Source organism: Canis lupus, chromosome 26, assembly GCF_003254725.2.
Source record: "Canis lupus dingo isolate Sandy chromosome 26, ASM325472v2, whole genome shotgun sequence".
In the NCBI taxonomy this organism is placed as follows: domain Eukaryota; kingdom Metazoa; phylum Chordata; class Mammalia; order Carnivora; family Canidae; genus Canis; species Canis lupus.
Genome location: NC_064268.1, coordinates 19162257 through 19176286, shown reverse-complemented (window position 1 = coordinate 19176286; position 14030 = coordinate 19162257). Strand labels below are relative to the sequence as shown.

Below are 14030 nucleotides of genomic sequence, written 5' to 3'. Positions count from 1 at the left end.
CTTTTTTATCCAGTCTGAAACCCTGAGCCTTTTGATGGGGTCATTAAGCCCGTTCACGTTCAGAGTTACTATTGACAGATATGAGTTTAGTGTCATCATGATATCTATTCAGTCCTTGTTTTTGTGGATTGTTCCACTGAACTTCTTCTTAAAGGGGAATTTTAAGAGTCCCCCTTAAAATTTCTTGCAGAGCTGGTTTGGAGGTCACATATTCTTTCAGTTCCTGCCTGTCTTGGAAGCTCTTTATCTCTCCTTCCATTTTGAATGAGAGCCTTGCTGGATAAAGTATTCTTGGTTGCATGTTCTTCTCATTTAGGACCCTGAATATATCCTGCCAGCCCTTTCTGGCCTGCCAGGTCTCTGTGGAGAGGTCTGCTGTTACCCTAATACTCCTCCCCATAAAAGTCAGGGATTTCTTGTCTCTTGCTGCTTTAAGGATCTTCTCTTTATCTTTGGAATTCGCAAGCTTCACTATTTGATGTCGAGGTGTTGAACGGTTTTACTGATTTTTGGGGGGGGGGGTCTCTCTGTTTCCTGGATCTGAATGCCTGTTTCCCTTCCCAGATTAGGAAAGTTTTCAGCTATGATTTGTTCAAATACATATTCTGGCCCTCTGGCCCTTTCAGTGCCCTCGGGAACACCAATTAAACGTAGGTTTTTCTTCCTCAGGCTGTCGTTTATTTCCCCTAATCTATCTTCATGGTCTCTTAATTGTTTGTCTGTTTTTTCCTCAGTTTCCCTCTTTGCCATCAACTTGTCTTCTATGTCACTCACTCGTTCTTCCACCTCGTTAACCCTCATCATTAGGACTTCTAGTTTGGATTGCATCTCATTCAATTGATTTTTAATTTCTGCCTGATTAGCTCTAAATTCTGCAGTCATGAAGTCTCTTGAGTCCTTTATGCTTTTTTCTAGAGCCACCAGTAGCTGTATAATAGTGCTTCTGAATCGACTTTCTGACATTGAATTATAATCCAGATTTTGTAACTCAGTGGGAGAGAGGACTGTTTCTGATTCTTTCTTTTGAGGTGAGGTTTTCCTTCTAGTCATTTTGCTCAGTGCAAAGTGGCCAAAAAGCAAGTTGTATTGGGAAAAGGAGAAAAAGAGAGGAGAGAAAGAAGGAAAGGAAAGAGAAAGAGAAAAAAAAAGGAAGAAAAAAAAAAGAAAAAAGAAGAAGAAAAAGAGAAAGAGAAAGAGAAAGAAAAAGAAAGGGAAAAAAAGGGTGGAGGAAGCAAACAAATCAAAAAGCAAAACAAAACAAAACAAACCAAAAAACCCACGGGGGAGTATCTTCTGATTCTGTACACTTTAAGTCCCTTGACTTCCCCTGGAACTTGTCCGATGAGCTGGTCTTCTGGGGGAGGGGCCTGTTGTGCTGATTTCCAGGTGTTAGCACTTGGGGGAGCTGCTCTGCCCCCTGCCTGGTGCAGGGCTCAGTGGGGGTTGTTTACCCGGTGAGGCTCCAGGAGGTACAAACCCAGTGGCGGGGCCAGCTCTGGAAACCTGGATTCAGCCCCCGCAGTAACTCCAGAGCTCTCCGTCTGCAGGGCCTGGAGGCTCCGGGGCGGGGCCGCTGATCTGCTCAGCTCGGGGCAGGAGCGTCCTTGCTGTCCTGGGCCCTCCCGGCCTCTGCCTGTCCCCGGGGGAGGCCGGATCCTGGCCTGTGTCCCGGCGCCCTGTGCTCCCGGGCCTGCGCTGTTGGATTCGCGCTCCCGCCCCGCAGCCCCCTCCGCGGAGCCGCCCCCGAGCCCCTCTGAGCTGCTCCGGGTCCCGCCGTGCGCGCTGCAGCCCTTAGGGAGCTCGGCGCACTCTCCCGGGGCGCAGGTGTCTGTTACTGTCCCAGGGAGCCTGAGGGCATCCCCGCCCTCCTGGGGTCCTGGTCCAACTCCCTCCGAGCCCCTTTCCGCCCGGGAAGGTTGGTGCAGCTCCTGCTTCTCCGGGACGGGGCTCTCCTGTCCTGGGGACACTCGCCCCGGCCTCAGCCCGGCTCCTCACGGGGCCCCTCCCCCTTGGATGCCTTTTGTTTCTTTTTTTTTTTAAATTTATTTTATTTTATTTATTTATGATAGTCACACAGAGAGAGAGAGAGAGGCAGAGACATAGGCAGAGGGAGAAGCAGGCTCCATGCACCGGGAGCCTGACGTGGGATTCGATTCCGGGTCTCCAGGATCGCGCCCTGGGCCAAAGGCAGGCGCCAAACCGCTGCGCCACCCAGGGATCCCCTTTTTGTTTCTTTATTTCTTTTTCCCCGTCTTCCTACCTTGATAGAAGCGCGAACTCTTCTCACTGTAAAGTTCCAGCTGGTCTCTCTTTAAATCTCAGGCCGAATTCATAGATTTTCAGGATAATTTGAAGGTTTTCTGGGTAATTTGGTGGGGATTGGTGATTTGGAGACCCTACTCTTCCGCCGTCTTGCCCCTCCTCCTCCGAGGACAGGTACTCTTAATTGTCTTTCTGCTTGCAACACCTAATTCAGTGCTTGGCAGAAGGTTGGCACATGGTGTTTAATTCAAGGAATGACTATGTTTTTTGGCAGGCCAACTTCCTCTATAACTCACCAAGTACGGTTTTCTTTCTTTAAAGACTTTCTAAATAAAATGTATAAGTTAAAGGGCAAGAATTAATTATTAATAATTTGCCTAAGAAATTAAGTCTCTAGATGGCATAAATCATATGCTATCAGTAACATTCATGCTTCTGTTGAAAACCTATCAACACTTCTACAATTTCAACTTACAATCTAAAATGTGAAAATAGGGATCCCTGGGTGGCGCAGCGGTTTGGCGCCTGCCTTTGGCCCAGGGCGCGATCCTGGAGACCCGGGATCGAATCCCACATCGGGCTTCCGATGCATGGAGCCTGCTTCTCTCTCTGTCTGTGTCTCTGCCCCCCTCTCTCTCTCTCTGTGACTATCATGAATAAATAAATAAAATCTTAAAAAAAAAAAAAACAATCTAAAATGTGAAAATATTCAGCTGGAGATGATCAAACCCACTGGGCTGGACAGAGCAATAGGTCAGCACCTTTGCCCACATCCACAGCCTGGAGGTGTTAGAAGGTAAGCAGCGCCTTCATCATTCTGGCAATCTATTTTAGTCTAAGTCTACATCAAAAGCCTGTCAGGGCTCAGTGCTGATAACAAAGCACTATGGCTTTTCAAAGTGACAGAGCATAGTGACATATCAACACTAGGACTTAAATGAAAAACCCCTTCTAATTTAACAGGGAATCTGCTGAAGCTGTATTCAGCCCAGCACTCTGGTTTTCAATTAAAACTTTTTCAGGGGATCCCTGGGTGGCTCAGCGGTTTGGTGCCTGCCTTTGGCCTAGGGCGTGATCCTGGAGTCCCGGGATAGGGTCCCGCATCGGGCTCCCGGCATGGAGCCTGCTTCTCCCTCTGCCTGTGTCTCTGCCCCCGCCCCGACCTCTCCCTCTATGTGTATCATGAATAAATAAATAAATCTTAAAAAAAAAAACTTTTTCATAGCAAGAGAAAAGTTTGGCGTATCCTTTCCTTTTTTGAGGCAGTTATGGAATTGTGTGGAGAAGACAGTAGTATGGTGTAGAGATGGCCCGGTAATAGCTAAGTACGTATGAGCCCTTCTCATCCACTAATTGCAGTTCCAACAGTATAACAAAAGTCTTACCTAAAACTCATACTGCTGAAAAGATCCTTTCTCTCAACACAACTTTTCTTCAATGAATGTTTTTTTTCTGACACAGAGCGTAAGAAGACAAAGGGGAACAATATATCAATTACTTACTACCTGCTTGTGCCAAGTACTATCAGTATAGGGATGGGGAAGGGGTTCTTATCTATGTTATTTCATGTAAATATTACCTATGCTATTTCATTCCTACTAAGGTATAGAATGTAGATGTCTATTTTCATGTTTTGTTCATACAGAAAAAGAAACAAGAGTAATTAAGCAGCTTCTGTATGGTCACACACCCATTAAGGGGTAGAGTTGCAATATGCCCACCTAGTCTTTTATATTAGCTACAATATTGCTAAAATTTAAAAGTGGAGAACTATGGATAACATCAACATGCTGACATAATTAAACATTTATTTATTTATTTATTTATTTATGTATGTATGTATGTATGTTTCTCACTTGCACTTTCCTTTTTTTAAACAAGATTTCATTTACTTATTCGAGAGCGAGAGAGAGAGAGGCACAGACACAGGCAGAGGGAGAAGCAGGCTCCCCGCAGGGAGCCCGATGAGGGACTTGATTCCGGGACCCTGGATCACGCCCTGAGCTGAAGGCAGACACTCAACCGCTGAGCCACCCAGGCGTCCCTCACTTGCACTTTCCTTAAACGAATTTCTTGAAACATATATCTTAAAACAAGCTTAGTTTTTTGGGTATCTTTTCTTAAAGGTTTTATTTAAATTCCAGTTAGTTTCAGGTGATTAACAATTACATGAAGACCTAAAACCATAAGAGTTTTAGAAAAAAACAGGGAAAAAATATCCTTGATATTGGTCTTTGCAATGACGCATTATATGACACCAAAATTATAAGCAATAATAACAAAAAAAGTGAGATAATATCAACTTAAAATACTCTTGCACAACAAAATGAAAAGCAACCCATGGCAAGGAAAATGGTATTTGCAAACAGCACTTAACATCTAAAACATATAAGAAAATTCAACAGCAAAAAACAATCTGATTTAAAATGGGTAAAAGATTTGAATAGACTGTTTTCCCTGAAGAAGATATGCAAATGGCCAATATGTACATGAAAATGTCCTTAACATTACTGATCATCACAAGAGTGCAAATCAAAATCACAGTGAATGTTCCCTCATACTTGTCAGAATGGCTATCATGAAGATAAGTGATAACAAGTGCTGGTGGCAAGGATTTGAAGTTAAGGGAATCCTTGTGCAAGTTGGTTGGGAATGTAATTCAATATGGGTACTATGGAAGGCAATATGGAGGATGGAGGTTCCTCAAAAAATTAAAAATAGAACTCCATATGATCCAGCAACCACCCTATGGTTACATATCCAAGATAAAATAAAATCCCTCTCTGAAAGAGATTTCTGAATTTCCATGTTTATTGAAGCATTATTTACAATAGCTAAGACATGGAAACAACATAGTATACATAAACAAATAGATGAATAAAGAAAAAATATATATGAATATCATTCAGCCATTAAAAAGGGAAACCTGCTGTTTGGTTTTTTGTTTTCTTTTGTTTCGTTTTGTTTATTTTTTTAAATTTCTTTTTATTGGAGTTCAATTTGCCAACATATAGCATAACACCCAGTGTTCATCCCATCAAGTGCCCCCCTCAGTTCCCATCACCCAGTCACCCCAACCCCACACCCACCTCCCTTTCCACCACCCCTTCTTCGTTTCCCAGAGTTAGCAGTCTCTCATGTTCTCTCGCCCTCTCTGATATTTCCCCACTCATTTCCTCTCCTTTCCCCTTCGTGCCCTTTCACTATTTTCATATTACCCAATTTAATGAGACCATATAATTTTTGTTCTTTTGTGTGTGTGTGTGTGTGTGTGTTCCATCCTTGGAACAAAAGGATGATTTATTTATTTATTTTATTTTATTTTTTTTTTGAATTTTTTTTTATTTATTCATGATAGTCACACGGAGAGAGAGAGAGAGAGGCAGAGACACAGGCAGAGGGAGAAGCAGGCTCCAAGCACCGGGAGCCCGATGTGGGATTCGATCCCGGGTCTCCAGGATCGCGCCCTGGGCCAAAGGCAGGCGCCAAACCGCTGCACCACCCAGGGATCCCTATTTATTTTATTTTTTATTGGTGTTAAATTTGCCAATATATAGTATAACACCCAGTGCTCATCCCATCAAGTGCCCCCCTCACTGCCCGTCACCCAGTCACCCCCACCCCTGCCCACCTCCCTTTCTACCACCCTTCGTTCGTTTCCCAGAGTTAGGAGTCTCTCATGTTCTGTCCCCTTTCTGATATTTCCCACTCATTTTTTTTCTTTTTCCCTTTCACTACTTTTTATATTCCTCAAATGAATGAGACCACATAATGTTTGTCCTTTTCTGATTGACTTACTTCACTCAGCATAATACCCTCCTGGTCCATCCACGTCGAAGCAAATGGTGGGTCTTTGTCGTTTCTCAAGGCTGAGTAATATTCCATAGTATACATAGACCACAGTTTCTTTATCCATTCATCTTTCGATGGACGCCAAAGCTCCTTCCACAAGTTGGCTATTGTGGACATTGCTCCCATAAATACCGGGGTGTAGGTGTCCCAGCGTTTCACTGCATCTGTATCTTTGACGTAAATCCCCAACACTGCAATTGCTGGGTCATAGGGCAGATCTATTTTTAACTCTTTGAGGAAACTCCACACAGTTTTCCAGAGTGGCTGCACCAGTTCACATCCCCACTGACGGAGTAAGAGGGTTCCCCTTTGTCCACATCCTCTCCAACATTTGTTGTTTCCTGTCTTGTGACTTTTCCCCATTCTCACTGGTGTGAGGTGGTATCTCATTGTGGTTTGGTTTTATATTTCCCTGATGGCAAGTGATGCGGCACTTGTTGGCCTTATCTATGTCTTCCTCTGTATGATTTCTGTTCATGTCTTTTGCCCATTTCATGATTGGATTGTTTGTTTCTTTGCTGTTGAGTTTAATAAGCTCTTTATAGATCTTGGATACTAGCCCTTGATCTGAGAGGTCATTTGCAAATAACTTTTCCCATTCTGTAGTTTGTCTTTTACTTTTGTGGACTGTTTCTTTTGCTGTGCAGAAGCTTCTTATCTTGATGAAGTCCCAATAATTCATTTTTGCTTTTGTTTCTCTCACCTTCATGGATGTATCTTGCAATAAGTTGCTGTGACCAAGTTCAAAAATGGTGTTGCCTGTGTTCTCCTCTAGGATTTTGATGGAATCTTGTCTCACATTTAGGTCTTTCATCCATTTTGAGTTCATCTTTGTGCATGGTATCAGAGAATGGTCTAGTTTGATTCTTCTGTATTTGGATGTCCAATTTTCCCAGCACCATTTATTGAAGAGACTGTCTTTTTCCAGGGATAGTCTTTCCTGCTTTCTCGAATATTAGTTGACCATAAAGTTGAGGGTCCACTTCTGGATTCTCTATTCTGTTCCATTGATCTATGTGTCTGTTTTTGGGCCAGTACCACACTGTCTTGATGACCACAGCTTTGTAGTACAACCTGAAATCTGGCATTGTGATGCCCCCAGCTATGGTTTTCTTTCTTAATATTCCCCTGGCTATTTGGGGTCTTTTCTGATTCCACACAAATGTTAAGATGGTTTGTTCCAACTCTCTGAAGAAAGTCCATGGTATTTTGATAGGGATTGCATGAAATGTGTAAATTGCCCTGGGTAGCATGGACATTTTCACAATATTAATTCTTCCAATCCATGAGCATGGAACATTTTTTCATCTCTTTGTGTCTTCCTCAATTTCTTTCAGAAGTGTTCTGTAGTTTTTAGGGTGTAGGTCCTTTACCTCTTTGGTTAGGTTTATTCCTAGATATCTTATGCTTTTGGGTGCAATTGTAAATGGGATTGACTCCTTAATTTCTCTTTCTTCAGTCTCATTGTTAGTGTATAGAAATGCCACTGACTTCTGGGCATTGATTTTGTATCCTGCCACACTGCCAAATAGCTGTATGAGTTCTAGCAATCTTGGGGTGGAGTCTTTGGGGTTTTCTATGTACGGTATCATGTCATCTGTGAAGAAGGAGAGTTTGACTTCTTTGCCAATTTGAATGCCTTTTATTTCTTTTTGTTGCCTGGCTGAGGCTAGGACTAATAGTACTATGTTGAATAGCAGTGGTGAGAGCGGACATCCTGTCTTGTTCCTGATCTTAGGAGAAAGGCTCTCAGTATTTCCCATTGAGAATGAAATTTGCTGTGGGCTTTTCTTGGATGGCTTTTAAGATGCTGAGGAATGTTCCCTCTATCCCTACACCTGAAGAGTTTTGATCAGGAATGGATGCGAAATCTCCTGTTTGTGACAAAATGGATAAATCTTGAGGACGTTATGCTTAAGTGAAATAAGTCAGAAAAAGAGAGATAAATACCATATGATCTAACTTGTATGTGCAATCTGAAAAAATAAAAATGAAACAAAACACCCCAAGCCAAACTTAAAGATACAGAGAACAGATGGGTGGTTGCCAACGGCAGGGAGTGAGGATGGGTACAACTGAAAAGTTCACAGCTATCTCACTGTGGTTTTGATTTGCATTTCCCTAATGACTAATGATATTGAATACTTTTTTTTAATGTGGCTACTGGCTATTTGTAGAACTTTAGAGAAAAAACTATTCAAATCCTTTGTCTACTTGTTAATTGGGCTGTTTGTCTTTTTTCTGTTGCACTCTCACTGCTCTTTTTACATTCTGGACATTAATTCTTTATCAGCTATATGATTTGAGAACATTTTCTCCCATTCCAAGGATTGCCCTTTGCATTTTGTTGCTTTAGTTGTTAATTTATCTCAATAATGTAGCCCGTTCTATGTAGAGGTTTTATACTTTTCAATAGATTGATTTTTTTAAGTTTTTATTTAAATTCCAGTTAGTTAACATACAGTGCAATAGTAGTTTCACGTGTACAAATACGGTGATTCAACACTTCCATCCATCACCCGGTGCTCCTCACAAACATGTGCACTCCTTAATCCCCATCTCCAGTTTTCCCCGTTATCCCACTCCTCCCGTATGGTAACCATCAGTTTCTTCTCTATAACTAAGAGTCTGTTTCTTGATTTGCCTCTCTCCCCTCTCCTCGTTTTTTTTTTTTTTAATTCCACATGAGTGAAATCATATAGTATTTGTCTTTCTCTGATTTATTTTGCTTAACATACTCTCTAGCTCCACCCACATTATTGCTAATGGCAAGATTTCATTCTTTTTATGGCTTTATTCATACATCAATCGACGTGTGGATCTTCTTCACTCATACATTAATCGCTAGACACTTGGGCTGTTTCCATAGTTTGGCTATTGTAGAAAACGCTGCTATATAACCATCAGGGTGCATGTGTCCCTTTAATTTAGTCTTTTTGTATTCTTTGGGTAAATACCTAGCAGTGCAATTGCTGGATCATAGGGTAGTTCTATTTTTAACTTTTAAAGGAACCTCCATACTGTTTTCAGGAGTGAATCCACGACTTTGCAATCTCACCAACCAAGCATCTTTTTTCTTTTTTTACTTTTACTAATTTTGGGGGGGTTTAATATTTATGTATTTTTTAAAGATTTTATTTATTTATTCATGATAGACGGGGGGGGGGGGCAGAGACACAGGCAGAGGGAGAAGCAGGCTCCATGCCGGGAGCCGGACACGGGACTTGATCCCGGGACTCCAGGATCGCGCCCTGGATCAAAGGCAGGCACTAAACTGCTAAGGCACCCAGGGATTCCCCCGGTTAATATTTATTAATATGAAAGTAATTGAAAAATATTTAAATTAAAGAGTAAAACACTTTAAGTTTTAATATTTTCGGATGTCTGCATAGCTCAGCGGTTGAGCATCTGCCTTTGGGTCAGGGCATGAGTGTTCCAGGATCGAGTTCCACATCAGGCTCCCTGCGAGGAGCCTGCTTCTCCCTCTGCCTATGTCTCTGACTCTCTCTGTGTGCCTTTTATGAATAAATAAATTTAAAAATCTTTTTAAAAAGGTTTTAATACTTTAAGTATGTCAACATTAGAATTTATTACAAATTCACTTTGCTGGTTTTACCTATTTGATATTTTTATTTTATTAGATGTAGTACTTTTATTTGCTATTTATCATTTGTATATAGAAATGCAATTGATTGTTAATTGGCCTTATGTTGAGTAACCTTGGTAGAATCATACATTAAAACTGACAATTTAGCTGTATATTATTTTCAACTTACTAGCTCCATTCTTACATCATATACAAATAATGTGAGTTTTGTATGTTCCATTTAAATCCTTGAACTCTAAAAGATGTGTTTATATGTAGGTATGCATGTTTGCATGTATGCACACAGGCATGTGTACATGCATGTCTGTATATATTTTTATTTTTGTACTTACTAGGACTACCAGGACAATAGTGAATAGAAGTGGTGATACTGGGAGACGCCTGAATGACTCAGTGGTTGAGCATCTACCTTTGGCTCAGGGCGTGATTCCCAGTAAGGGCGTGATCCCTGGTGAGGGATCAAGTCCCACATCAGACTCCTCACTGGGATCCTGCTTCTCCCTCTGCCTATACCTCTTCTCTCTGTGTGTGCCTCTCATGAATAAATAAATTAAATCCTAAAAAAAAAAAAAAAGTGGTGATACTGGGCACTGTCTTTTGATTTTAAGGAGAAACTTTTTTACCCTTAAACCCAGTATTTGCCATAGGTGTTAGATAGATATACTTTATCATATTGAGAAAGATTCCTTCTATATCTGTCTACAAAGAGTTTTAGGTATACAGGCTTTTGATGATTCATTACATTAATAAGTATAAGATTATTTAGATTGCCATGTTCTTTCTCTTGTCAATTTTAAATTGTACTTTACTAAAAATGTACTGCTTTAAAATTTTCAATTTTTAATATCATACCGTCTACCATTGAAACGGTCCTCAAAAGAAAGCAGGGGTAGCCATCCTTATATGAAATAAATTAAACTTTATCCCAAAGACTGTAGTAAGAGATGAAGATGGACACTATATTATACTTAAAGGATCTATCCAACAAGAGGACCTAATGCTACAGTGAGAAGAGTTTGCACTTCTATCAATGTAGGAAGACAGAGAAAAAAATAATAAAGAAATAAAAAAGCATCCAAGGAGGAGGGAACCATGCGAGGAGCTGGGCTAAGGCCGGGCAGCGAGTGCCCCCAGGACAGGAAAGCACCGACCAGGAGAAACAGGAGCTTTACCAACCTTCCCAGCAGAAAGGGGCTCAGTACACCAACACCGTGCGGGACCGCGAGCTGGATCTCTGGGGGTATAAAATTCCTGTCATTGAAAATCTGGGTGCTACCTTAGACCAGTTTGATGCTATTGATTTCTCTGACAATGAAATCAGGAAACTGGATGGTTTTTCTTTGTTGAGAAGGCTGAAAACATTATTAGTGAACAACAATAGAATATGCCGTATAGGTGAGGGACTTGATCAGGCTCTACCCCGTCTGAGAGAACTCATTCTCACCAACAACAGTCTTGTGGAACAGGGTGACCTGGACCCTTTGACATCTCTCAAATCACTGACTTACCTAAGTATTCTGAGAAATCCTGTAACAAACAAGAAGCATTATAGACTATGTAATTTACAAAGTTCCGCAAGTCAGAGTACTGGATTTCCAGAAAGTGAAACTAAGAGAGCATCAGGAAGCAGAGAAAATGTTCAAGGGCAAACGGGGTGCACAACTTGCAAAGGATATTGCCAGGAGAAGCAAAACTTTCAATCCAGGTGCTGGTTTGCCAACTGACAAAAAGAAAGGTGTGGGCCATCTCCAGGGGATGTAGAAGCAATCAAGAATGCTATAGCAGATGCGTCAACCCTGGCTGAGGTGGAGCGGCTGAAGCTCTTGCTACAGTCTGGTCAGATAACTGGCAGAGAACGCAGGTCAGGTCCCACTGATCTTGAAGAGGAGATGGAAGAAGACACGGTCACAAATGGGTCCTGAGCAGTGTGGCCCAAGTATCTGCAGGATGTATAATATGCCTACTTGAGACAAGTCCTGTTTTTTTGAACTTGGAATAATAACCTTGTTTGAATCAGCAAAGTGGAGCTTATAAACATTGTTGAAATGCTTAAGACTGCTGCCCGTAATTTTGTAATACTATAAATTTTGAAATCTAAATGCCAGTTTTCTACAAATAGTAAAAATGTGACATTCACTGTGCTGCCAAGCTGTCTGTCATCGGGCGGGGGTGGGTGGGTGTGCAGTACTGTGAGGTATATGGACATGTGGAGGTTGGAAATGACAGAAGTCAATGTTTCTAGGTAGGCTTCCCAGGCCTCTCTAAAATGTTTAGATTTTTAAGTTCTTAATAAAACTCAAGATAATCTGCAAAAAAAAAAAAAAAAAAAAAAGATTTTGACACAAAGAGAGCACAAGTAGGCAGAGGAAGAATCAGGCTTCCCGCTAAGCAGGGAGCCCAATGTGGGGCTCAGTCCCAGGACCCTGGGATCATGACCTGAGCCGAAGTCAGTCTAACCAGTTGGTTAGCCACCTGGTTGGCCACCCCAGTGCCCCCCACCCCCAAATCTGCAACTTTAATTATCCTTCCTCATGTAAGGCAACATCTGGGCAGATTCTAAGGATTAGAACAGGAGCATCTTTTTGGGAAGGTGGGGAGGGGCAGAGGCATTATTCTGCCTCTGAGACCTTGCCCAGGAGTGTCAGGGTGCAAGGACATATTTGAATGTAGGAACCCTTCCCTCCATAGGGATCTAGGGAGAGAAGAGCGACTTGGGGGAGCCCCCTGCTGGAGGCTCAGAGGACAGAACCCTTAAGTGCCTGCACTGGGTCCAGAGCTCCTTTCTCCCTTGTCCCCCTCACTCTGCACTGGTGACAGCTGAGCTGCCCCAGGTGGAAGATTTGTGGGAGACCCCTCAGCTCTGCTCCACTCCCTCCCTCACTCAGGTGTCTGTTCCAGCCGTTCCTTCCCCTGCTGGGGTCTGTGGCCCAGGCAAGGGCTGACTCAGCCACCCCCTGGTGTCCAAGAGCCCAGGACAAAGGCCACCATCACTGGCACTGGAAACAGCCACCGCATGGGTAATCAGGGAGCACCTTGGCTGCAGCCACCCCCCTGGGGCAGTGTTCCCAAATTGCTGATCCACAGAAGTGCAACAGGACTCCTAGGGATCTCAGAATGATTCTTGGGTTCCAGGTCATACAGCCTGGGCTCTTTGGGTTCTAGTCTGGTGATGAGGTTGGTTGTTACCTCATCCCCAGGCTCTGGATTCTATACTTGCACCCCTCCCCAAACTATAGACTCATCAATCCCTGGTTCCCTGGGTCCAATCTTAGGCTGAGAGTAATGGGCTTGTTCCAAGGCTTGTCCCCACCCCCCACCCCCCGCCCCCGGCTTTCTCTCCCTGGTGAGGACCTCTCTGCATTTTCTCTCTGCCCCCCAGAGAGGAAGGAACCACGGGGTGAGGTGAAGACCCGCCCCACACCACAATGGGAAGCTGGTAGGTTTGGCTGGTCTGTCACCTGTCCCTGCCCTTTGTCCTTGGGACATTGTGAATCTGAATATGCATCGGAATATTCTCTGAGCTTGGGATCCCTCTGGGGACCTCTATGGGGATCAATGTGGAGGAAGAAGCTGGGCTATGGAAGCTCACTTCATTGAGCTCAGGGCTTCACTGTGGAAAAGAGGTTGCATCCTGATAGGGAGGCTCCTGGGCAGAAAGGAGACCCCCATCTGGGAGGAGGGAGCAGCGGAAGGGAGCATGGGGTGCAGTTCTCTCTCTCCAGGGTCCCCTTTCTGTAAGAGCCTCTGGCCCTCAGGAAGCAGGGGGAGCACCCTCCTGGGGCACAGCTTCTACTGGTTCTCGGCCCCCTCCCCCCACCTTGGAGCTCAAGTGCAGGACAAGAGAGATGTGCTGACTCCCCCACCCTCCCATTGAGTGGAGCAAGTGGGAAGCAGAGCTCCAGGGGTTTGTCCATCACAGCCTCTATCCCTCCCGCACCTCCTCCCTCTCTGCTCGGGTAATCTGCTGTCAGGCATCAGGGGAGGCCTTGCCATTTCCTTCTTATAGGAGGGGGATCACATGACAGTGACTCAGACTCCCCACTTTTGTGTGTCTCTCCCTTTATTTCAAGACGCCCGGCACAGTGTGTACTGTCTCGGGAATCTCAGGGTTGGGGTATCCTGGACAGAGAGGTACCTGCCTTGCACTGGGCAGGTCAGCACTTTTGGATCAGGAGGTCCAGGCTGGTATCAACAGCTCCCTGGAGCTGCCCCCAGAACTGTGATGCCCAGAAGTTCTTGGCGCCCACCTCATTCCACTATTATGGTTATATTTGCCTCTTTAATTAGTTGTGGAATGAACCAACCGTCT

At 43.5% G+C, this 14030-nt stretch overlaps 1 pseudogene; it reads left to right on the top strand.

The window, feature by feature from the left end:
- Window positions 1–10806: 10806 nt before the first annotated feature.
- Window positions 10807–11857, top strand: LOC112676360 (U2 small nuclear ribonucleoprotein A'-like; annotated as a pseudogene).
- The last annotated feature ends 2173 nt before the right edge of the window (window positions 11858–14030 follow it).